Genomic DNA, 25,498 nt, shown 5'->3' with positions numbered 1-25,498 from the left:
AATGATGTATATTGGAACGATTTTCCGTCATCCCTTGTCAAATTTGGTTTTGAGACAAACCGGTTTCGGCGTTGTGCCATCATCAGTGTCGATTTTCGTTCTGATCTGTTGTTGTCGTTTGTCCTGTATTTATAGTTCGTAGGTATATGAGCAGGTATTGTCAAATTGATGCTTGTGTATATTTAGTTATGTATATGTGCTGTGTGTTCATTCAGAACCGAGGGTGGTTTACTAATCGATTTGTGTGGCTGACAGGGGTAGGTAGAAATCTGTGATTTTACTCGTTTGACCTTCTTTGTCGGTTTTTTGTTTTGGTGTGTTAATTGTTTTGTGTTTATTTGTTGTTGTGTGTTTATCTGTTGTACCTGTGTGATTAAGTTGTTTCCTGTAAACAAGTTTTAAAGGCTCGAATATTGTGTCAGAAATTGTGTTTATCTGTTCGTTTATTATTCTACCGTCGAATGTTTTCTGTTTGTATATTTCCATGTTTTCGAGTACGTTGAGACGTCGGAAAATCAACCAAACAAGATAAGTCAGTTATTGCTTGTCAGGCTTTTAACTTGAACGCGAACGGACTACTAACAATTTACAAGCGATGCCTACTGAAAATATATAAAGCAAATGCGAGCATTTGGTTCAACAAACAATGCCTGGAATTTAATGTTACTCCGAAATTCGCAAAAATAACAATAAAGGCAAATACAAAATCTAGCAGGAAAACAGTTAGAAAAGCGGAAAAGGACTTTTTAAAATATGAGTTGGAAAGCTTATACTCGAAGAAGGATGAGATAAATGCCGAGTTATTATCTATCCATTTAAGACTTGCAGAACAACTACCTACGACTGCATTAATGGAATGTTTCGACCGCATTAAGACAGAGGTCGATCAGGAACTACAACAAAAATACAGGTCGCTGAACCGAAAATTGGACAAGCTGGCAGGACGACGAGAGGGTAACCAAAACCAAAACACTCACCAGTTTCATGACAAGTTCGTTAACCTCACAACAGTGGCCATTACCAAGGAAGAGGCACAACTTCTCGAAAAGGGCCTGAAGCACAATATCATGGACCAGAATACAGTAAGAAAAACGGAGCAAGCGATTGTAGATGCGTAGATCGCAATATCATTGATACCACAGGAAGAACAGGAGCACGCAAGAGACATGTGCAGGGAAATCATAAAAAAGGAGGTGAAAGCACAGGAAGGACAAAAATCGAATACAGAGGAGAAAACAATAAAGAACCTACAGCATAAACTAAGGAAAAACAATATTGTCACAACGAAAGCGGACAAAGGAAACGCCACTGTGCTAATCGAAAAAAAAAGCAATATATATCCAAAACCGAGGATCTCATAGAGGAAATGAAATGCCGTAGAATGAGAGAGGATCCCACAGATGAATACCAAAAACAAATCAAAGTTGCTATAAAAAGTGCAACAAATATAGTAGATTCTAACATGGCACATAGATTGGTCCAAATGAACCCTTCGGCTCCTCCACTGGTTGCGCTACCAAAAATCCACAAGCCGGACACGCCAATGAGGCCCATCATTAATTTTAAATCCGCACCATGTTACAAACTATCCAAATATTTAAAAACGATATTGATAGATACTCTGGAGCTAAGGAACGAATATGCAATAGCTAACACAACAGAACTAATTGAGAGACTCGAGACCGTAGAGCTAACAAGAAACAGCAAATTGGTATCTTTTGACATAAAAGATTTATACCCATCTATACCACTATCGGAGACTTTGGACATAGTTAGCTCAACAATAGTTCATAACACAAAAAACAAAGTGAAAAGTATGCAAATCACAAATACGCTAAGGACCACTTTACGTCAAAACTATTTTCAATTCAACAATAAAATATATAGACAAACAAACGGTCTCGGAATGGGAAGCCCCACATCAGCAATTCTTATGGAAGTGTTCATGCAAAATCTGGAAGAAAGGTACATACAGGAGCTGAAGTCCAAATTAGGCGTGTCATTTTATGCTAGATACGTGGATGACATAATATGCGTTTTAACTACTAATAACGAAGAGCTTGTACTGGAGTACCTCAACAAGCAGCACGAAAATATAAAATTTACAATGGAAACCGAAAAAGACGGAGGAATCAACTATCTAGACCTCACGATAAATATTGATAAAGAAGCCAAAAGATTTAACTATGACATATATAGAAAGTCAACGGCCACCGACACAATAATACACAATACCTCAAATCACCCTCAACAGCATAAAAATGCAGCATTAAACACTTGATACATAGACTTGAAAGAACACCTCTTACACAAGAGGCATATAAGAGAGAACTTCAGGTCATATATAATATCGCTGCAAACAACGGATATAAAAAAGCACTAGTAGATAAGCTCAGAAGGACAAATGGAGAACCAAAAAGAAATAATGAAAAGGAAAATAATAGCTGGACGACTATGACATATACTGGAAAAGCAACATATAAATTGGCAAACTTCTTTAAAAAATACAACATTAACACAGCATTCAAAACATCGAACAATCTAGGGCGAAATCTAAGAACTAACATTAACTCAGAAGATCCGTTTAGCAGCCACGGCGTATACAAGCTTACCTGCGGATGCCAGCATAGTTACATAGGACAAACAGGAAGGCAAATAAGAACGAGGTTCAGAGAACATATTAGAGATTACAACAAAAAAATACGGAATCCAAACATTACACCCGAGTCTAACTTCGCGAATCACATGGTCGAGAATGAATGTTCCCCAGCAAACATCAATAAAACAGTTAGGGTTCTTCGCATACAAGAAAAGGACCGACGTCTCAACGTACTCGAAAACATGGAAATATACAAACAGAAAACATTCGACGGTAGAATAATAAACGAACAGATAAACACAATTTCTGACACAATATTCGAGCCTTTAAAACTTGTTTACAGGAAACAACTTAATCATACAGGTACAACAGATAAACACACAACAACAAATAAACACAAAACAATTAACACACCAAAACAAAAAACCGACAAAGAAGGTCAAACGAGTAAAATCACAGATTTCTACCTACCCCTGTCAGCCACACAAATCGATTAGTAAACCACCCTCGGTTCTGAATGAACACACAGCACATATACATAACTAAATATACACAAGCATCAATTTGACAATACCTGCTCATATACCTACGAACTATAAATACAGGACAAACGACAACAACAGATCAGAACGAAAATCGACACTGATGATGGCACAACGCCGAAACCGGTTTGTCTCAAAACCAAATTTGACAAGGGATGACGGAAAATCGTTCCAATATACATCGTTTATTATTACCTTTCACCATAATAGTGACGTCAGCATAAGTAGGCACAGTTTCACTGGCAGACTTCAACGGCATCACATTCTTTGCAGTCATAATGTTATTGCTTTGCATGGCAGGCGATTGAGAGTCACTACTGGTTGTGTTTGTCAAAGACAAATCAATTATAGGCTGATTTGTTGTTGGAGCCGAATTGGTATTTGCATTTTGTTTAACTATATTAGCTAATTGTTTAGCTTTAGAGGCCGAGACATTGTTAGTTGCCGATTTATTTACAGGCTGCGTTGTTTTTGCACCCTAGAGCATGTCATTGTCTTTGTTTTTAGTGCTTGGATGCTTTGTTTTTTTGGACAATTCAGCCTGCATTTATTTTGCACTCGCATCAGATTTATTGTCTTTGTTGTTATTGGTTGGCTTCTTTTTTTTTTTTTTCAGCCAATTCTTTATTGTCATCTTTTTGTAAAGAAACAGCACGAGTTGATTTTTGCCCATTGGCAAAAGCAGCAACAACACTATGCACATTCTTTAGTTCCAATGATAAAGTAGAGATTTCTGTGTTTTTATCAACAATCGAAGATTTTAGAGAGCGAACTTCGGCAAATAGATCATATTGCATTTGCGAAAGTTTAATGTTATCGTCTTTTAACGCATTAATTGTAGTGAGAATGAGAGCATATTCAGCGCGTAACGCCTCAATATTTTTAGAAAAGTTAAGCAAAAGTAGTTGTTGGTTACTTATATTTTCACTTGCTCTCATATTGTTACCGATACTGTTTACGGCACTAGAGAGAGAGTTTGGAGGCGGACTACGTATAGAGGCGCGCCGCTCTGCCGTACAAGATTTACAGAAAAAATGTCTGTTTGATGCGAGAAGAAATTCGAGATAAGTCGATGATATGTTCACACACTTTAAGTGGAAGAGGTCATTGGACTTCGCACAACATACTTTCGGCTGACCACGATCAACCTTTTGATCACACACACACGGCATAGTAAAAAATTTAATAATAAGCAAAGATTAGTTATTTTTGCATTTATCATTTGTAGATAAATTATAGTAAGTATATAATTTGGAACAAGATTCCAGTCACTAACTCAAATCATTTATTAATTGAGGAATTATACCCGATTCTGTGATTTGACCCCAGTGGAGAGAATCAACTTCATCAAATCCACGAGGGATGCCTGAACTGTTTATCCCCATGACACACAGTTACGAGGTGCAACAGTTCCTACAACTGTGCCAAATGCCACTCTCGTTACCACACGCTCCTGCGTGCGGAGACATTTCAGCAAAATGCGGTGCGCAACCCATTTAAAGAAGCGGATAATATCCCAACAACTTCGGCCCAGGCACAAAAAAGACAGAAATCGGGTTAACTAAACATTTCAGCGAACCAGAATGTGAAATCTTGCCATGCTAATTCCAGCACAGGCGTGCTATTAGGAACTGATCGCGTACACATTCACCATAATGGTATCGACTTCTCCGCGCGGGCATTAATTGGTTCAGTGTATGAATGTTCCTTTATAACTGAAAGACTTAAACGCAGAATAAATTTTCCGGCGTGGAAAGTGCTTGCCCAAGTTTCAGGCATCACCAATGCAGTATCCGCTCAAGTGAAAGAGGCATCCAAAATCGAACTACGTTCACCAGTGGATCCATGCTTCAGCTTGACTACTCCGGTTCTTATTTTAGTCAAACTTACTGGGAATTTGCCATCCTGCCATATCAACACCATGACTATGCAGGCATTTCCAGACTTGGTTTTGGCAGACAAGAGGTTCTACGTCAACGAAGATGTAGACCTCATACTTGGTGGAGACATATCTCCCCAAATTTTACTGAGCGGTCTGACAAAGAATGTACTTAATCACTTTTGGCTCAAGAGCCCGTGTTCGGTGGGATACTAGCCGGTGGATTCGAAGCACCGAGTCCAACGAAGAACATTGCGTCATTCTACAACGAGGTTGCGTTGGACAACCAACTAAAAGCATTCTAGGAGTTAGAAAATTTGACAAAAAACAAAAGCATTAATTGCATTAAGTGAGATGACGCATATTGTGAAAAACTTTACAGAGAAACTACAAAGAGAAATTAAGTTGTGACGTACATAGTATCTCTCCCATACAAGCAAGGGTACTCAGAGTAATTAAGTTAAGGAGGATCCCTTAGGCGCGCCTGCTCGCAATATTTTCGAAACGAGTCTCGGTTAATAAAAAATGCGGAATTAGGGAAAGAATATATGAGGGAACTCTCGGAATATGAAACGCTCGGACACATGCAAAAAATCAGCAGTATCGTAGCGGCAGATGACACGCATAATTACTTTTATTTATTTTATTTATTTATTATTTATTTATTTATTATTCATTCAGTCTAAAGAGTACAGGCTTTCTTACAGACTAGTTAAAAATAGAAAAGAGTTCAAGCTTAAACTTATATAAGCTGTTATTAAAATTAATAACACTGCTATATAGATTTGCATATAGGCTTCTTCATAGCATAGTTTGTTCTATGAGTTGCTTCGATAAATATTCTATTATTCCGTAGATAACGTGGAGGAACATACGGAATGAATAAGCTTGATACGTCGGAACAGTTGATGCTAGAGTTTATAACATTATAGGCAAACGTGAGTAAGAAACAAGTTCCTCCAGGGCATTTTTTAACGATTTTTCACTAGGTGGCCAAATGAAAAAGATCTCCTCGAACACCACCCCCCCCGATTCTTGGTCGAAACCATTTTTGGCGAAGAAAAAGTTTCCGATTTTTCATCAAATGTTTGCGATAGTTGGCCAGCAATCCAAGAAATCAGTGATCTCGATACTTCAGACGAAGGTGCAAAAATGTCGCATAAGCTGCTTCGACTGATACCAGTGACATGTGGGATTTTGCAGAAACTGTTGTGCTTTTTACTGGTCACTTCACATCACTCCATGATTGTTGAGAAAGTCATTTCTCATTATAATCAAATTAAATTCAACCACCGACTGTCAACTTCAGATGAGACCATGAACCCGATAATGTTTGTGGCACTGAATGGAGTAGGTACAGCTTTATATGATCCAAGGCCAGCTGTAGCGGAATTCCTTCGCAAGAAAGGGAGGCGTTACCGAGAACCTGATCTCACCTTGTACTCCGACAGGGATTTCGTTCGAAAGTTTTTTCCTAAAGATGGCGGTTTGTCATTTTATAATCATATCATTTAATAGACGAATTGTCATTTTTATTATACCACATCGAACTATTGTGGCAGATAGCTACCAAAATAAGTATTTTGTATGGAAAACTTTGAAACCCTAAATATTTTAATATAAATATGTGTATAAGAATGAAACATTCACCTATATGTGATGAAATGTATTTCAAATTTGTTTAACGTGCAATGTGAATTTAAGCACTTTTTTGTTATTGTTATATTAATTTATTAATTACATTTTTTGTATATCAATAAATAAGAAAAAATAAATTTGGTCTTTGTTTTTGAGTTTTGGTCCATTTTTGGTCAAAAAAAAAAAACATGCTGTGGCAACCGTGGTTGTGACTCACTCATACCAAAACATTTGCAATAAAAAAACCTTTCAAAAAACGCGAGTACTCCATAAATAGTGTAAGGAATATTCCTTTAGGAGTGTTCCAAAACTAATCTGTATTCATACAAAAAATGTGCTCCAATTAACATTGCGATGTCCTAGGAGAGGAGTAGGTGATCCCACTCTCGCTTTGTTTGTGAGTATTCCATAGAGTACATACGAGAGAGTACATTCCAAAGTACTTTCACTGTAGTACTCCATGGAGCTACCACAGAGGGATCATATGCCAAAGTACTAAAGAGGAATTGTGTCGGAAAGAATTATCGCAGTGAATTTAATTTAAAATGAAAGTAAATGAAGAGGGGCAATACAACTTTTATATATTATACTACGAATATTCTTATGTTAGTTAGCATTTGCGTGAATAAAGAAACTAATTTTTCTCTATACATACTATAGTACGTATACATAAAACCAGTGCGCGGTTGCATTTTATCAGAGTTGCCATAGTAAAATTTTATTATCAGTTATTTGCATGCAATATTTTACTTTTGGCAACTCTGTTGATCTTCATCGTGTCGTAATCACTGTCGTTAAAAAGCGAGCAATGATCGGCTGATGGTGGTCCGCAAACGCATTACAAAAGAGTATTGTTAGAGTACTCCAACATCACTGATGACCTGATATGAAACTTCCCGCTCTCTGAGAGCGCGTGAAAATGTACATTTTTTTTGGTATTGGCCATAGATGCTATCATGCTCAAAATGAAATTTGGGCATTTCAGAATAACTTTGGGGTATTTTACATGGTAAAGGTTTAATTTATAATATTCACCGAACATTTACTCAAGATTGTCAAATGGGATATCAAAAAACTCGATTTTGGTCAGGATCACAAATCCGACGAAAAAATAACTCTTTTCCACCCGTCGAAAATTTATCAGTGACAACACCTTTCATCGAAGGGCTGCACACGAAACGGGTTTTCGTAGCAACTTTCGATTGGTGAAAAAGTCAGGTTCTAAGTCTTCGCATTGATGTAAATGGATGCATAAAGGCCATGTTTTTGTGGAGCGTTGCGACATTCTATTTTTGACAGCTGAGATAAATTGTAGGTATACGTATAGGTTAACTCAACATGTTTAATTAACAGCATTTTGCGGACGACAACGCAGATACTTCACCAAGTGATCTAATTTCGTAATTTCTTATAAATTTTTTGTTTTTTTAATGTATGTGGATATACATATACATGTACATAAACGTTTTGGTCGCATCAAAGTGAAAAAAGGGGCTAGCCGTTCATTATCTCATAGCGGTGCCAGAGCAACAAAGCAAAGCAACGCAATCGAAATATTTTATTTCATATTTTTCACTTATCTACCACAAAATATTTTTACAAAACTTTGCATTTTTTATAAATTTTAATAAGTTTTTATCAGCTTACTTGCTGATTTAGCCATCTGATTTCAAGACCCATTCTTGGAAACAAATGAACTTTTGTTTACAATTGAATGAAAAGACAGCTGATTTCAAGCCCAATTCCTGGAAACGAATTGAAAGAGAATGAATCTTTCGTATCAGGTCATCAGTGTCCAACATGAAGAAAATGGAACACGTAATCCAACAATTTTTGCAGGGAAGTAATCCCAGGAATAATTATTTTTCATATCCAACTTATTGTATTCTTGCCCAAAAATTTTTTATTATATGCTGACAAAAATCCTCGAGCACGTGCAGAATTTTTAGAATTTATATATGACACGGAAGTCGTGAGTACCTACGTTCTTTTCCATATAAATCCTCATTGACAGTATATTTGATGAACTATCATTCATTCGTTGATAAATTTCTTCGATTAGCACCAAAAAACTTCATTAGAATTTGCAAGTTATATATTTTTTGACATTTTGGGGAAATCATGTATGTTCAGAAAATTTCTGACATTATTTCAGTTGTTGTTCACGCATTTTCGAAATTTAGTTGTGGCCAGATTATGATTACTACGTGGCCACGGCGGACTACTACGTGGCCATTTGGCCACGTTCTTATTACTTGCAAAATTCCCTGAGTTCTTCTGTCACACATAGCCTGAAGACCGAGCAATTTCCGCCTGCTAGTGTACGAACGGAGAACATCGGGCCAATGAAGAAAACGCAATGCAATTTTTGTAAAAATTTGTCGAACTCTCTCAATTTTGTGCGAGTTAGCTTCATAAAATGGATTCCATATTATTCAGCAGTATTCCAGACGACTTCTTACCAATGAGGTATAAAGTGCCTTTAACGTCATAGGGTCCTTAAAATCTTTGGTGTTACGTGTAATAAATCCAACCATTGCAAAAGACTTCAAGACAATGAAATCAATGTGACTTGAAAAGGAAAGTTTAGGGTCAAAAATCACACCCAGATCTTTAATTTCATTACAGAGATTCAGAGATCTGTCATTTAGTCTATAATTAAAAAATGTTGCGGTTGTCTTTTTAGAATATGAAATAACACAACATTTGTTTTTGTTTAGGAGCAAGTTATTGTTTGAGCACCATGCGGCAAAAGAATTGAGATCGGAATGTAAGTTGAAGTGGTCGGAAGTATCACGGACTCTTAGAAAAAGCTTGCAAACATTAGACATTTAGCGAACTTGAATTGCTGAGGCAGATCATTGATAAAAATTAGGAATAGTAGAGGACCGCAATGGGTACCCTGAGGGATTCCTGACTAGGCGTTGATAAGCAAGGATGACCCATCGGCTCCAATTGACACATATAGCATCCTGTTTTCCAAAAAACTTGAGAAGAATTGTACATCGCCAGCTTGCGTAGCAGTATAGAATGATCGACCTTGTCAAACGCTTTAGAGAAGTCCGTATAAATAACACCAAGTTGATCTTGGCTTTCAAAAGCACCGACAATTTGATTGGTGAGTAAAGCTAAATTGGTGGAGGTGGACCTTCCAGGAAAGAATCCATGCTGGAACTCAACTATAGCATTACCGATGTAATAAAATAGTTTACCATGCAATATATTATCGAATACTTTTGCCAGAGTACTCTGCTTAACAATCGGTCTGTAGTTGCATATATCATAGCGGCTACCAGATTTATATACGGGATTTATGGAGCATAATTTCCATGAGTCTAAAAAACTTCCATTGCTCAGGCATTCTCGAAACAGAAGCGCCAGAGGCTCTGCAATGGTGTTCGAACATATTTTAAAGAATAACGGAGAAAATCCCTCAAAATCTGATTTTGTGCTACTTGGCAGCTTAGAGATCGACAGCAGAAAATCATCTGCAGTAATATCAAAAGAAGAAATTTGAGATTGGTATCCAGAGTGAAATACCGGAATTGGTGAAGAGGTAAACTTTGAATATACCTTCTGAAATAATTTGGCAAACAAGTTACACGTATCTTTCGTATTGCTAGAGACTTCATCATCACACTCGATGGTCATGGGGAAGCCATTAGTCTGTCTCTTGGAATTTATTACCGACCAAAAACTAGACGGATTTGCTTTCAATTTCGATTCAAGTTTAATCATATATTGCTTGAACAAAAACTTATTAAGACACCACGCCGTCAAGGCAGAAAGTATAACGACAAAAGTCCGAGTTGTTTTCAATGCCTCAAGTCCGACGGCTAATGGCAGCAGTCTAAGCGAAATTCTCCTCCCTGGTCCGGTACTTCAGGCAGATATCCCTATTCTTGTTCTACGTTTGAGACTCTATGAAATAAGCAGGCTAATCAAGTTATCTGTTTAAAGTTTTTTTTCTGTCTAATGCATTTAATTTTTGTAATTGAGTAAAAAAAAAGATCTAAATGAGCTGATAACCCGATAGGATCCCCAAATGATCCCGAAATTGTCCAGAAAAATCCACAAATCCGACGATATCGCGGCCAGATCCCGAAAACCGTCCAGAAATGCCCCGGAAGGTTCTTCAAAAGTTCCCGGAATAGTCCCAAAAAACCCGAAATGACAACGACACGATTCTAGACTTATCCAGAGAACCACACAGAAATGATCCCTGAAGGGTACCAAAATGATCCCGAATAGTCCCGAAATGATCATGACGGGATCCCGGACAGATCTCGAAAACAATCCAGAAATGAGGCTAAAGGGGTCCCCAAATGATCCCATATCAGTCGAGAAAAAGTCCCGAAATGACGAATCCCGAAAAACATCCAGAAATGATGCCGGTAGGTACCCCAAATGATCCCGAAAAAGTCCTGAAATTACCACTACGGGATCCCGGACGACTCCCGAAAACTTTCCAGAAATGATGCCGGAAAGGTCGCCAAATGATCCCGTATCAGTTGAGAAAAAGTCGCGAAATGACCCCAACGGGATCCCGAAAACCATTTAGAAATGACACCGGTAGGTACCCCAAATGATACAGAAATAGTCCCGAAATGCCTTGATGGTATCCCGGACGTATCTCGAAAACCATCCAGAAATGATGCCGAAAGGGTCACCAAATGATCCCGAAATAGTCCCGAAATGACCCCGACGGAATGCCGGACGGATCCCGAAAACCATCTAGAAATGATGCCGGAAGGTACACCAAATAATCCCCTAATAGTCCCGAAATGACATTGACGGGATCCCGGACGGATCCCCATAATCATCCAGAAATGATACGGAAAGGTTCCCCTACTGATCCCGTATTAGTCGAGAACAATTCCCGAAATGATCCCGACGGGATCCCGGTCGAATGCCGAAAACCTTCCAGAAATGATGCCGGAAGGGACCCAAAATGATCCCGAAAATATCCTGAAATGATCCCGACAGAATCCCGGACGGATCCCTAAAACCATCTAGAAATTATGTAGGAAAGGTCCCCAAATGATCCCCTAATGGTACCGAAATGACCCTGATGGGATCCCGGACGGATCCCGAAAACTATCCAGAAATGATGCCGAAAGGGTCTCCAAATGATCCCGTATTAGTCGAGAAAAAGTCCCGAATGACCCCGGCGGTATCCCGTTGGATCGCGAAAACCATCTAGAAATGATGCCGGACAATACCCCAATTGATCCCGAAATAGTCCCCAAAAAGTCCCGAAATTACCCCGTCGCACAGTGTTTCGTGTAGAACAAGCTAGCTGGACAAAATTATTTTATGAGATTTTCCGTTTCATATGCAGTCATTTATTACAACTACGTCATTTTTTTCAGCCATATGTTCTTTTTTTATTTTTTTCCAAAATTTTACTTCATATGCATACATTTACTTATTTCATATACAGTAACTCATGTGAATAAGTGACATAGATCCAAAAAAATTTAAAGGAATTAAGAATATTACTTTATTTTACTTAAATTGAATGGACTACAAATCTCAATACTCTAAAAAATTCTAAAAATTCGAAAAAAAATAAAAAAATTTTATGAAAATTAGTCGTTTTTTCCAACATTTTTTAAATATAATTTAGTTTTTATTATAGATCGTGACAAATTTTCTTATGGGAAATTAGTTAAAATATGAAAACTCGTCGGATTTTTCAAACATTTTTTAAATATAATTTAGTTTTTGTTATAGATCGTTACAAATTTTCTTATGGGAAATGAAGGAATTTAGCAGTTCCCGAAATGGATCTATACAACGAGCTTTGGCAGTTGTCTAAATTTTTTCTTTCTTCTATTCTAATTTAAAAATTTTTTCAATTAAGAAAAAATTTATCATAACAATAATAATGATAAAAAATTATTGTTAGGCCTTGAGCTCGATTCGAACCCGCGATCTTAAAATCAGTAGGCCGATATAACAACAAAAATTGTTAATACATCCCAGAGCACGGGGAAAAAAGTGTCAATAAAATATGACACTATGGCAGCATTGCCAACAAACAAGTCCAATTTTCACAGCCATTCTGCAACAGATGTCGCAGTGTTGTGAATATCAATTGGCACGAACCAGAATAGAAGTAGAATTAATGAAGACAAACAAAAAACCGCTGTGATGGCTGAATGGTTATAGCAGCGGCGCCTAAACGTTGCCGATGAAGGAATTTAGCAGTTCCCGAAATGGATGTATACAACGAGCTTTGGCAGTTGTCTAAATTTTTTCTTTCTTCTATTCTAATTTAAAAATTTTTTTAATTAAGAAAAAATTTATCATAACAATAATAATGATAAAAAATTATTGTTAGGCCTTGAGCTCGATTCGAACCCGCGATCTTAAATTTGCCAAAGCGAAAATTGTAAGAATTGTCCAAAAAGGGGTGTCTACTTATTTATGTGAGTGACTGTACATATGTACATACATATTTTGTATTTATTTGAGTATTTATCCTGGCACTACAATTTTTACAAAATTATTTTATAGCAACAGTCAGTTACAATAATAATAATAACAATGTAAATAATTAAATTAATTATCTGAAAGCATTCTGGAATTACGTTAAGTCGAAGAAATCTCGCTCCTCGGTGCCTGCCACCGTCTTCTACAATGACAGACCTGCTAACACTCCCCATAATGTGGCTAACGCGTTTGCTGAATTTTTTAGTTCTAATTTTGCGGCCACCGTGGTGTGATGGTAGCGTGCTCCGCCTACCACACCGGATGCCCTGGGTTCAAACCCCGGGCAAAGCAACATCAAAAATTTTAGAAATAAGGTTTTTCAATTAGAAGAAAATTTTACTAAGCGGGGTCGCCCCTCGGCAGTGTTTGGCAAGCGCTCCGGGTGTATTTCTGCCATGAAAAGCTCTCAGTGAAAACTCATCTGCCTTGCAGATGCCGTTCGGAGTCGGCATAAAATCATGTAGGTCCCGTCCGGCCAATTTGTAGGGAAAATCAAGAGGAGCACGACGCAAATTGGAAGAGAAGCTCGGCCTTAGATCTCTTCGGAGGTTATCGCGCCTTACATTAAGTTATTTTATTTAATTTTGCTAATCATGATGCTAGTCCCTCGTCTGATTTCTCGTCTGAAATTTATTCGTCCCTAAATTTTGGTTCAATGTCAATTTTATCTGAAGATATCTTCAGTGGTATCTCGAAACTGAGCAGCTGTACTAAAGCTGACATTGATGGTCTCTCGACTGCCTTGCTAAAAGGATGCACTTCCCTAGTTGTCCCGTTAGAGATCATGTTCAATTTGTCACTTAGCTTTGGTGAGTTTATTGATGCTTGGAAATTCGCCTCGATAACTCCTATTAATAAATCTGGCAGTAAGACTGATGTCTGCAATTACAGCCCAATTTCAAACCGTGTTTAAGCTATTTGAGTGTGTTGTCAAGGAAAATATTTATTTTTCAGTGAAGCACTTGATCTGTCCGAGACAGCATGGGTTTGTTTCTGGTCACTCTACCGTTTCCAATCTTGTGGAGTTCAGTGAATATTGTATCTATGCCTTTTCATCTGGTCTTCAGGTCGACTGTATTTACACCGACTTTTCCAAAGCTTTTGATAAGGTATCGCATGATGTTCTAATTCACAAACTGTACTGCCTTGGCTTTCATTCAACCTTTTTGCAGTGGCTAAAATCATATCTAAGTAATAGATGGTGTGCCATCTCTATTGATGGGGTATCATCAGATCCCTTTTTGGCGACATCGGGCGTCCCGCAGGGTAGTATTTTGGGACCATTACTTTTTATCTTATTAATCAATGACATTAGCTTATGCTTCTCTTCCGCTAGATTTCTGTTGTACGCCGATGATCTCAAAGTTTACTGTGTTGTAAATTCCGCAAACGATATGATTAATCTTCAAGGTGGTATTGATAAACTTTACTCCTGGTGCATTAGATCTCATCTTTCATTAAATATAAATAAATGCTTCCACGTAACCTACTCAAAATCTCGTTCAAATCTCAACAGTTCGTTTAGTATCGCTAACAGTACGTCGCAGACTGTTGAAAAAATCAAAGATCTTGGGGTTGTATTTTATACAAAATTTATGTTCGTGAACCATATTGATTGCATCGTTGCCAAGGCCTATGCTATGCTAGGCTTCATTCGGCGTAATAGTTCGGAGTTTTCTGACCCGTATACTTTAAAAGTACTCTACTCCTCATTCGTGCGTTCTCATCTTGAGTATGCTACCATCATTTGGAGACCTTTCCAACAATTCTCAATCCACAGGCTTGAGCGAGTTCAAAAAGTTTTTCTTAAGTATGCTTTACGGTCATTAAGGTTTACATACCCTCTTCCTCCATATACTGCTCGTTTACTTCTTTTGAATCTTAAATCCCTGGAAGCCAGGAGATCTATTCTCTCCTTGACTTTCTTGTTTGCCATTACCCAAGGAGATGTAGACTGCGCTGACCTTCTTGTGGAAATTAATTTTAATGTTCCAAGGAGGAATCTTCGTAATGTTTGCCCGTTTTATGGTATCAATATTAGAACCAATTATGGAAGGAATGCGCCAATTGCACGTGCCCTGAACGAATTCAATAAAATTTCATCTTCTATTGAGCTTGATTTTTCTATGTGTAGGGACGCTTTAATAAATATTTTAAAGTCAGCTATTTAATTGTTTTTAATTTGTTTGTTATAAGCACTTATTATTTATTGTAAACTATATATTTACATGTATATTTTGTTATCTTTGTGTTAATATTTTTTGTATCTACCATTATTGCCAGTCTGTACGACCTGTATCTTCATAGACTGAATAAATAAATAAATAAAAAATTACTTATTACAAAAACTGAAAAGCAAAGTATCATACAAAGTAGAAATGACAAGAGATTTAAATTAAATAAAACCTGTCCAAGAAAAAGTTATAGGGTAGGTTATCTTTTTAATTATGTTATTATTCGCTATCATCACTTTCATTCGATGAATCACTTGTGGAATAGTCATGAGCATCAGCAACACTACTGTGAAAGCTTGAAACAACTGGGGTATTTATTGACTCCTCAACATTATCCGGGGACAGTAAATTTAAGACTTCTGAAGTCAGAATTTTAAATTTTTTCTTAGGTATCTCCCTAAAACTGTTAACTAAAGGATCCGATGTTATAAGCAACATATTCATAAGATCTCTATTCGTGGCTTCACGCGACTGCTTTTGTGTGATATCATCCCTGAATCGTCTCTAATCTTTGTTACGGGCTTCCTGTGCTTCCTCAGAAAGTTGACCAGTAGGTAAAATTGCTGATTTTATAATATCAGTACTATGCACTAAGATTTTATGAACTGTAACAAGGTTATTAAACCATGGATAGAGATCTATGTATAGTTTTTTAGTCTCGACCGCAAATTTTTCAAATCTTTGGATATTTATATTGTACCCAGATGCTAATGCGCGAAAGAGAGTGCTGAATCTTTTGATGAGCGTTACACCCAATCCCGCAATCTCAGCACTAGCTTCAGAATTTTCGAAAAACCTACGAGCAGTGTTGCCGTCATTGGTATTGCCGAAACCTGGTTTTGGTTTATCTACTATCAATCCAAGTAAACTTTTAAATTTATTCTGGATTTCCGTAAATTTATTCTGGAGAACGTAGCCTTACACTCTCTTTATCTGCCTCATTCCTAAGCTGCCATTTTTTTACTTCGAGGCGATAACTTATGTGAAGCAAGCATTCAAAACATCTTATCCATGCATGGAGAGTAGACGAACCAAAACCAAGATTATCTTGGTTAGGCGTAAAGTCCCGTAACTCATTATTCATATATTTTGCAGTGGCACCACAAATATAACACTTTTGTGCGGAAGAAGTTTCAGTCAAAGCATTGCAAACTTTTCCGTCAATCATTGTTAGAAGCATATTGTGATTTACGGAAACTTCGTATTCTTCGAGCATGTACTTTGCTGGCAACAACGCATTTATTTCCTCTAAAAATTTGTTCGTTTCAAAAACAATAAAATCTTTTGTTTCTTTAGAAAAAATAAATTTAATTGGACGACAATACATGGTAGAAGAAGGTCGAGGATTCTGCCAAACAATGTTACCTTTTTCATCCTGTAATTGAAGAGGAACGAAAGAAAATATAAACAAAAACTGATCAGTGTCAGAACTGCATGTAAAATTTTGCTTATATGTGCTATGGCCAGAGCTTCCATCGCAACCCCACTTGCTGATTAAAGTGTACGTCAAGTTTGTAGGTAATAAACTAACAAAAACTTCTTGATTTGCTAAAACTAAATGCACAACAGTTTTATCTAATACGGACTGGACTTTAATTTCCGCACGTGTTTCACCCACATCAATTTCATTTGGATAGCATTCTGCCTTAGCTTTTCTTAGACTATAAAATGATGGATAAACCTTATGGCCTGCCTTGATGCTCCACTTCCGAGTCGTTTTCTACCCATTTGTCGTCGACTTGCTATCTACGTAGTATGCTAAAGCTTCCACATTGCTCAAACATCTTACATCTGGCTCACATGTCATCTTTTTGCCGGATATTTGAGTGGCTTCCTGTGATTATTTTTATAACGTTAGCAACATTTCTGTTGCCGGACATACGCGTTGATACTTCTGCCGCATAAAGTAACTAACTAGGACTTCTAGATTGCAAGAGGTCATCCACTCGACGCCGTTTGGTTTTTTCACTGCAACTAACAAAGTCCTTCTTTCGTCTTCCGGGGCCGGGGTTACCTGAAGAAGTGGTTGGTTGGCCTGATGGCAACTTTTAGTCCACCGTTATTGTAAATGTGAAGTCTGGACCCGAAAGCTACTCCGAGTCTTTATTCAAAAAACGCTCGTTATGTCTTCCATAAGTGTTCCAATTTTGATCCAGCTTCGACGAATATGCCGATATTTGTAAGCTTAAACTTTTTATCGAATACTCGGCTGCTTCGCTTAAATCGTACTTAAGTACAAGGAAACTCAATAATTCTTTATATCTGGGTTCGTTCGAATGTTGAACCCAAATGTCTAATGGGGTTGTTTTGTGTAGCGTTCCTGTGTGGATATACCTGCATTAGGATTGCTTTGTATGTACCTGTTTTTATTCCTTGGTGACTGGTGCGGTAGGTTGTGGCAGGTTGAAGTCAGTGATTTTCGCCTTTTTGCTTTTGGTATGCTCTTGTTGACCTTGTGCGTTTATTTTTGTGTGTTTTATGGCTACGTGTTTGTTCCCTGTACCTGAGAATTGGTTCTGCCGTTTATAGATCAGCTATAAAGGTTCAAATATCTCGTCGGAGCTGGTACGTACATACATCCTATTTTATATGTAGAGATAACTAAATCTACAAAAAAAAAAAAATTTAAAATAGATGTGCAAAGAATTCGCAATGGTTTTTTCTTTCGACTATTAGAGAATACTTGCTACTATAACATATGTAAAATTTAGCCCGGATGTCCGCAGATGTATGTATCTTTTTTGTCCCTAAATTTAAAAATATAGAGAAAAAATAATAACGGAATGCTAAATATATTGAAAATACTCCAATTGCGAAAGAAAATTTTACTTACCTTCGAGCTTAGAATCCATCAAAAAAAATTATATAAAAATGTTCACTTAAAAGAAATATGATGCTTAATATTCAACAAGAATTTTGCAAATTAATCAATGCATTTTACGGCCACTCCTGCTTTCTTACTTCAATTACTCAATATATATGAGCACAAATATCCAAAAATAACAAAAATCCCGTTATTTTGTTTGTTTTCTTTTATTTCTCATTACACTTTTCTTGGAATAAGAACTTTGTTTTTGTCCAGCTAGCTTGTTCTGCACGAAACACTGTGCGGCGTTATCCCGGGCGGATTCCGAAAACTATCCACAAATGATGTCGGAAAGGTCCCAAATGATCCCCGAATAGTCCCGAAATGCACCTGATGGGATCCCTGACGGATCCCGAAAACCATCCAGAAATGATGCCGAAAGGGTCCCCAAATGATCCCGAAATAATCCCGAAAAAGTCCCGAAATGACCCCGACGGAATCCCGGACGGATCCCGAAAACCATCTAGAATGAACACCAAATAATCCCCTAATAGTCTCGAAATTACCCTGACAGGATCCCGGACGGATCCCGAAAACCATCCACAAATGATACCGAAAGGGTCCTCTAATGATCCCGTATTAGTCGAGAAAAAGTCCCGAAATGACGCCGACGGGATCCCGGTCGAATGCCGAAAACCATCCAGAAATGATGACGGAAAGAACACAAAATGATCCCGAAAATATCCTGAAATGATCCCGACGGGATCCCGGAAGGATCTCGAAAACCACCCAGAAATGAGGCCCGAAGGGACACCAAATGATCCCAAAATAGTCCCGAAATGACCCCGACGGGATCACGGACGTATCCCTATAACCATCCAGAAATTATGTCGCAAAATACCCCAAATGATCCCTTAATAGTCCCGAAATTACCCTGAAGTAGTCCCGAAAATGTCCCAAAATAACCCCGACGGGATCCCGGACGGATTCCGAAAACTATACAGAAATGATCCCGGAATGGTCCCAAAATGATCCCGAAGTAGTCCCAAAAAAGTCCCTAAATGATCCCGGCGGGATCCCGGACGGATCCTGAAAACCATCCAGAAATGATTCCGGAAGGATCTCGATATGACCCTAACGGGATTATAAATAACTTGAAGCTAATTATAAAACCATGTTAATAAGGCAGCAAGCGCGTTGAGGCGAATGAAGAGTTACAAAGAAACATACAGGTAAAGCTAATAAAAGCGTGCTAATAAAAACAATTGAAGGAGGACGGATGGTGGATGGCGGGAGGAGAAGGAGAGAACCACTGCTCGTTTTTCCAAAATTTTTCAGATCTCGATCTGTATGTGCCAGATACCAAAAACTATTGATTTAGGAGAAAATGTATATTGAATTTTAACAATGTATAGATTTAACACCAGAGTGGCGAGAAGCGGGGAGGGGCGGAGGGTGTCACTGCTCACATATATGTAAAGTTATAATGTGTAAAAATTATTAAAAAGTAATTGTTCGGAGGGGGCGTGGGACCCTCACCCCCCTTTCCATGTTCGAAAAAAATTTTGCTAGTATAGTATTGTCTGTGTTCCAAATTTCATCAAAATCCGTGTAGCCGTTCTGGCGTGATTCAGTCACAAAAACGAAAAAATACAATAAATAAATTATAACTCTTCCTAGGGGGCGGGGACCTCCCCTTTTCAAAAAAATATAGCTAGTAGATCCTTCTAGACTATTAACTATATGTGTGCGAAATTTCATCCAAATCGGTGCAGCCGTTCTTGCGTGATTGAGTCACAAAGACAAACGTCTGGACAAACATCCAAACATCTAAACATCTAAACTTTGCCATTTATAATATATATTAGATATATAGGCAAATTTGGATGGACGCCAACCATACCAAATTTCAGAGGATTATTTTCCGAAAAGACATTAGTTAACCAATGGGCCTCTACGAGTTAAAAACGGTAACATTTGGAGTTAACTGCGCTCCATACCTTGCCATCAGAACGCTTTTGCTGGCTGACGACGACGTTCAAAATTCCCACCCAGCAGCATCTAGCATCCTGCGAGAATGCATGTACGTGGATGACGTATTAGCCGGAGGACACCATCGCATCGACCATTAAGGCAAGGGATGAAATCCGACAGGTTCTTCAGTCAGCGGGTTTTCCACTTCGTAAATGGACATCAAACTCGGAGGCAGTTCTCAAAGACATCCCGAAAACTGTTCGACTAAGCGAAGACTTTCTGGCGTTCGAAGACGCCAGCACAGTGAAGATAGTGGGCATAAGAAGGAATGCTCACTCCGATCTCTTTTATTTTAAAGCAGGACCACTAGAGGATCCGGAAAATTTAACTAAGCGAGCAATATTTTCAGCTATCGCCAAGCTTTTCGAAACATTAGAGTGGCTCGCCCCAATGGCAATAGTGGCAAAAATACTAGTGCAGAATATTTGGTCAGAAAGCACTGGGTTGGACGAGCCTGTCTCATCCACTACATTAGAACGGTGGAAAAACTTCACCCAACACTATGGCGAAATAGATAACATACGGATACCGCGGTGAGTAAATTTTTCACCGGAAAACGACTAAGAAATCCATGGCTTCTGTGGCGCTTCCGAGAAATCATATGCTGCAGCGGTATACATGCGCGTAAAAAGGGACGATCAGGTTTTCATACATTTACTTCTAGCAAAAATCAGTGTAGCTCCAGTGAAAACCATCTCGCTACCACGTATAGAACTCTGCGACGCCGGCTGCTCATAGAAATCATGGTGTCAATATTCCGAAACATTCATTTGGGACCAGGCAAAGTGTATCTCTGGACGGAATCAACCATCGTACTCGCATGGATACGAAATCCGCCCTGTTCCTGGTCCACCTTCGTATCACACTAAATAACCAAGATCATCGACATGGGCGATTGCAAGGACTAGCGTCATGTGGACTCGGTATCTAATCCAGCGGATCTAGGAAGAAGAGGACTACTTGCGTCAGATTTGGTCAAAAATTCGTTGTGGTGGCAGGATCATTCTTGGCTGCAAGAAGACAATTCCCACTGGCCAGCACAAGATACCGAATACAACACATCCGTTGAGGAGAAGAGGGCATAATTATATGCCACGACAAGGGTAGATCAAATGAATATTTTCAATCGATTTTCAAACATACCCTTGAAAGTCCTATGCTATGTTAGAAGATTTTATGAAAGAACTTACCCTAGAAAAAAGCCTCATTCCAGGAAAAGTCGTGCAAAATATCAGCCGATGAAATTAAGGCAATGTTTCAAGCGTTAATAAAAGTATGTCAAACACGATTCTACGGTACAGAATACTTAAAATTGAAAAATAGGGAACCTGTTGATCGCAAGAGGGAAATACTGCCACTCAACCCATTCATCGGCAAAGATGATATTATTAGAACAGTGGGGGCGTGTAGGGCCTTCAAAACACTTATCATACAACGAGCGTCATCCGATCGTCTTGCCTTACAATTGCAGGGTGTCTCGCCTTACAGCCATGATAGTTCATAATGATTCCCTTCATGGCGAGAACCAGCTTATGTTCCGTCTTATCCGAACTCAATATTGGATTCCAATTGTCAAGAACATGATCCGGGCCATCATCCACAGTTGCAAAACAGGCCCAGTCCCAACTTATGGGCACTCTCCCCTGCGAACGTACTACCTTTACCCTCGCGTTCACCACGGGGTACACTTTGCGGGGCCTTTCGATATAAAAAGCTACCTTGGTAGTTGGTGTCGATTGTCCAAAGGCTACGTGTGCCTTTTTGTCTATTTCACCACTAAGATAATCTACTTATAAGCCACTAGTGACCTTAGGACCCCATTCTTTCTAGTAGCCTTTTCGTGCTTTATCGCGTGAAGAGTATGTCCAAAGAACGTCTACTCCGACAATGGTACGAACTTTGTCGGAGCTTCGAGATCCCTACGATCGGAATTCAAAGCTTTTTTGGCAGAAAGCCGAGACAAAACAGTCTCCAAGTATAGCCATCAAGCATTATCTTGGCATTTTTTCCCGCCGCCGCTCCACATATGGGCGGCCTGTGGAAAGAGGGAGTGAAGAGATTCAAAAGCCACTTCAAAAAGATCGCTTCTCTCTATAAATATACCATGGATGAGTTCCAAACCCTTTTGTGCAGGATTGTGGCGTGCCTAAACTCGTGCCCTATCAGTCCTGGGTCGAGTGACCAAACGGACTTGGAGAAACTAACCCCAGGACATTTCCTAAGGGCAGCCATCTTCTGGCGCCGCCTGAACCGGATGTGAACGAAAGCCCTGCCTCCATGATAAACAGATGGCAGAAGCTCAAGGCCCTCCATGAAACCTTCTGCCGGCGATGGAAAACCGAACTTCTAAAACGAGTGAAGTTGAAACATTCAAAACAAAACCTTAAAGTGGATGATCTAGTTGTCATCAAAGAGGACAACTTATCTCCCAACGAATGGAGGCTGAGGAGAGTGGTCAAGTTACACCCCGACGAAGATAACCGAGTACGTGTAGTTGACCTTCTTACAGAGAAGGGTCAGGTGAAACACCCATTGGTCAAACTGAACAATCCCTCCGTTCCACAAAACGTGCTAGGTGGACAAAATTCATGTATTATTTTCAAAAGATTTTTATCGTAAAACGTCAACAACACCCCCAAACTCAGCATTCCGAGATTTATTTGCTTGTCAAATTCTTAACTATCGTGTTATAAAGGCCAAAAGTGAGATAATAATTTTATGTAAAAAAAAAAAAAAAAGTTGCAATTTATCGACACTTCCGTACGGGTTTTAGTAACTTATTAGTAATATTGTAAAAGTTTTTGTTGTGGATATTATTTCTGAGGGTAAGTAGAGTGTTTTAATATATTTTTCAAGTCTGAGCCTTTTAGAATGATTCTTCAGTATTTATTGTTTTTTTTTTTTTTTCAAAATAATAAAATTTTGAGTGTATTTTTTTGGTAAAAGTAAGTTTGATAGACCAAAAAATACAAATATTCACCTCTATCCGGGCTAGTTTTTAAATATGTCGTAAGAGTAACTATATTCTTTGTGAAAATACATTTTCATTTTAATGTTTTTTTCAGAACAAGAGTCGAATTTTTTGAGGAGTGGTTAAAACACAAAAAAAAACGAAAAAAATTGCACATATAAGACTATTTGTCTACAAAATATTACTTTGGTGATATAACTGAGAGCAGCCAAAAAGAAATAAAGTTAAAGATGTCCAACTTTTCGAATAAAATTGGTGACAAATGGTTGGCTTCGGGCAAATCGAAGGAGCGTTTCTTAATGAATAATAAAGCTTGGCTGAATGAAAATGACATACATTCACTGTGAGTACTTTTGTGCCACAACCTTCGACATCAAATGCTGCTGTCACTCCTGCAGGAAGACCTCGAAAAGATTTCGAGAAATCGTCGTTTAAAACGAAGAAACGTCGCGTGGCGAATTTAGTAGAATCTCGGAGTGTCAGTGAATTAGTAACTGCTGCCTGAAATTGCTGCGCGTTCGGCAGGCCAAAGAAAAATTGCAAATGTAATTAGAGATATTGGTGGGACTCCAAAAAATATTGTTAAGTCTAAAGTTAGTGATTCAATTAATCCTAGGCAGTTAACTAGTGACGAAGCTTTAGCTTATTATATAGATTCTAAGTCAACAAGGCATTCAAACAAACAAACTAGGATATGGGCAATGAAGGCAGGACATAATGTGCTTCCGTCATATTATAGTTTGTTGAAATCCAAATTATCTTGCAGATGAGCACATTGCTATAACGGAAACTGGCGCTGAAATAAATTTGCAAGCTTTACTAAATAAAATAGTGGAACGCTAGTTCTAGCCCAGAATGAAGTTATCAGCAGTGTGCTTCCAACAAGTTCATCGTTCACACTTGTAACTAAAGGGGGATGTGATGGAAGTTCTGGGCACAGCACATACAAACAGAGATTTGAGAACACCGAAAGCACGGACGAGTTTCTTTTCGTATTTTCTTTAGTTCCATTAAGGTTATTTGATGGGTCCAAAATCATTTGGCAAAATCCTCGGACTTCATCAACTCTGTACTGTCGTCCAATTAAATTTATATTTGCTAAAGAAACGAACGACTTAACATTAGCGGAGGCAAATAAAGTGTTAGACGAAATCAGTGCTCTTCTTCCAACACTTTGGCGCTTCTCAAATCTCTCTGAAACACGAACTTTTGCTTACAATGACAGACGGAAAGGTGTGTAACGCATTAACCGAAACTCGTTCATTTCAGAAGTGTTTTATCTGAGGCGCCACCCTCATGACGGTGAACGATGACCCCGCGAAATTTAATAGCAACGAAGAAAATTTTGGATTTGGTGTATCTACACTTCATGCTTGGATTCGTTGCTTCGAATGCCTTTTACATATCAGCTATAAGTTAAATATTAAGAAATGGCAGGCTGGAGGCGACGAAGATAAAGCAAAAATCAGTATTCGTTCCGACGAAATCAAGCTGAAATTTAAAGCAGAGATGGGACTCATTGTAGATAAACCAAAGCCAGGATTCGGCTCTTCAAATGACGGAAACACAGCCCATCGCTTTTTTAAGAATGCTGAGATGAGTGCTCAGATAACAGGCTTGGATGTTGAAATAATCAAAAATTTGATGTTATTTTGAGGACATTATCTTCTGGATTCGAGATAAACTTGGATGAATTCAATAAATTTTGTCTTGAAATCAGAAGACATTATCTTAGTCTCTATTCGTGGTACAATATGCCAGCTACTGTACATAAAATACTGATTCACAGTACAGAGGTGATCAAAGCGGCATTGATTCCAATTGGGCAGCTTTCAGAAGAGGCTCAGGAAGCACGGAACAAAGATTGCCGCAGATTTCGGGAATACAATACTCGCAAATGCTTTCGTGTTGCCACGAACAGAGACTTACTATCCATGTTAATTATAACATCCGATCCTTTGATCAATAGCCTTCGAGAAATTCCCAAAGAAAAAGCCGGATAAAATATGTACAGTAGTGCTAAAGCAAATTGTCAGCCTTAGTACAGAAGAATCGAGATCAGAATCGTCATCATATTGTAGCACAATACCACAAAATAGTGAAGATAATACGGTGGACTATTCATCAGAAGACTCTGATGATTATTAACAATTACGCAAAGTTAAGGTTTTGAAATAAAATTTTCTGTTTTTCTAACTTTCTGGTTAATTATTGAGCTCAAGGCCGCAAGGATAAATAAATCACCATGTATTTTGTGGTATTATAATTTATATAATTGGTCGATATATCGGTTTCAA

Source organism: Eurosta solidaginis, chromosome X (assembly GCF_040869045.1).
Source record: "Eurosta solidaginis isolate ZX-2024a chromosome X, ASM4086904v1, whole genome shotgun sequence".
Classification (NCBI taxonomy): domain Eukaryota; kingdom Metazoa; phylum Arthropoda; class Insecta; order Diptera; family Tephritidae; genus Eurosta; species Eurosta solidaginis.
The sequence above is the reverse complement of the archived record's forward strand: the minus strand, read 5'-3'. Positions refer to the sequence as shown.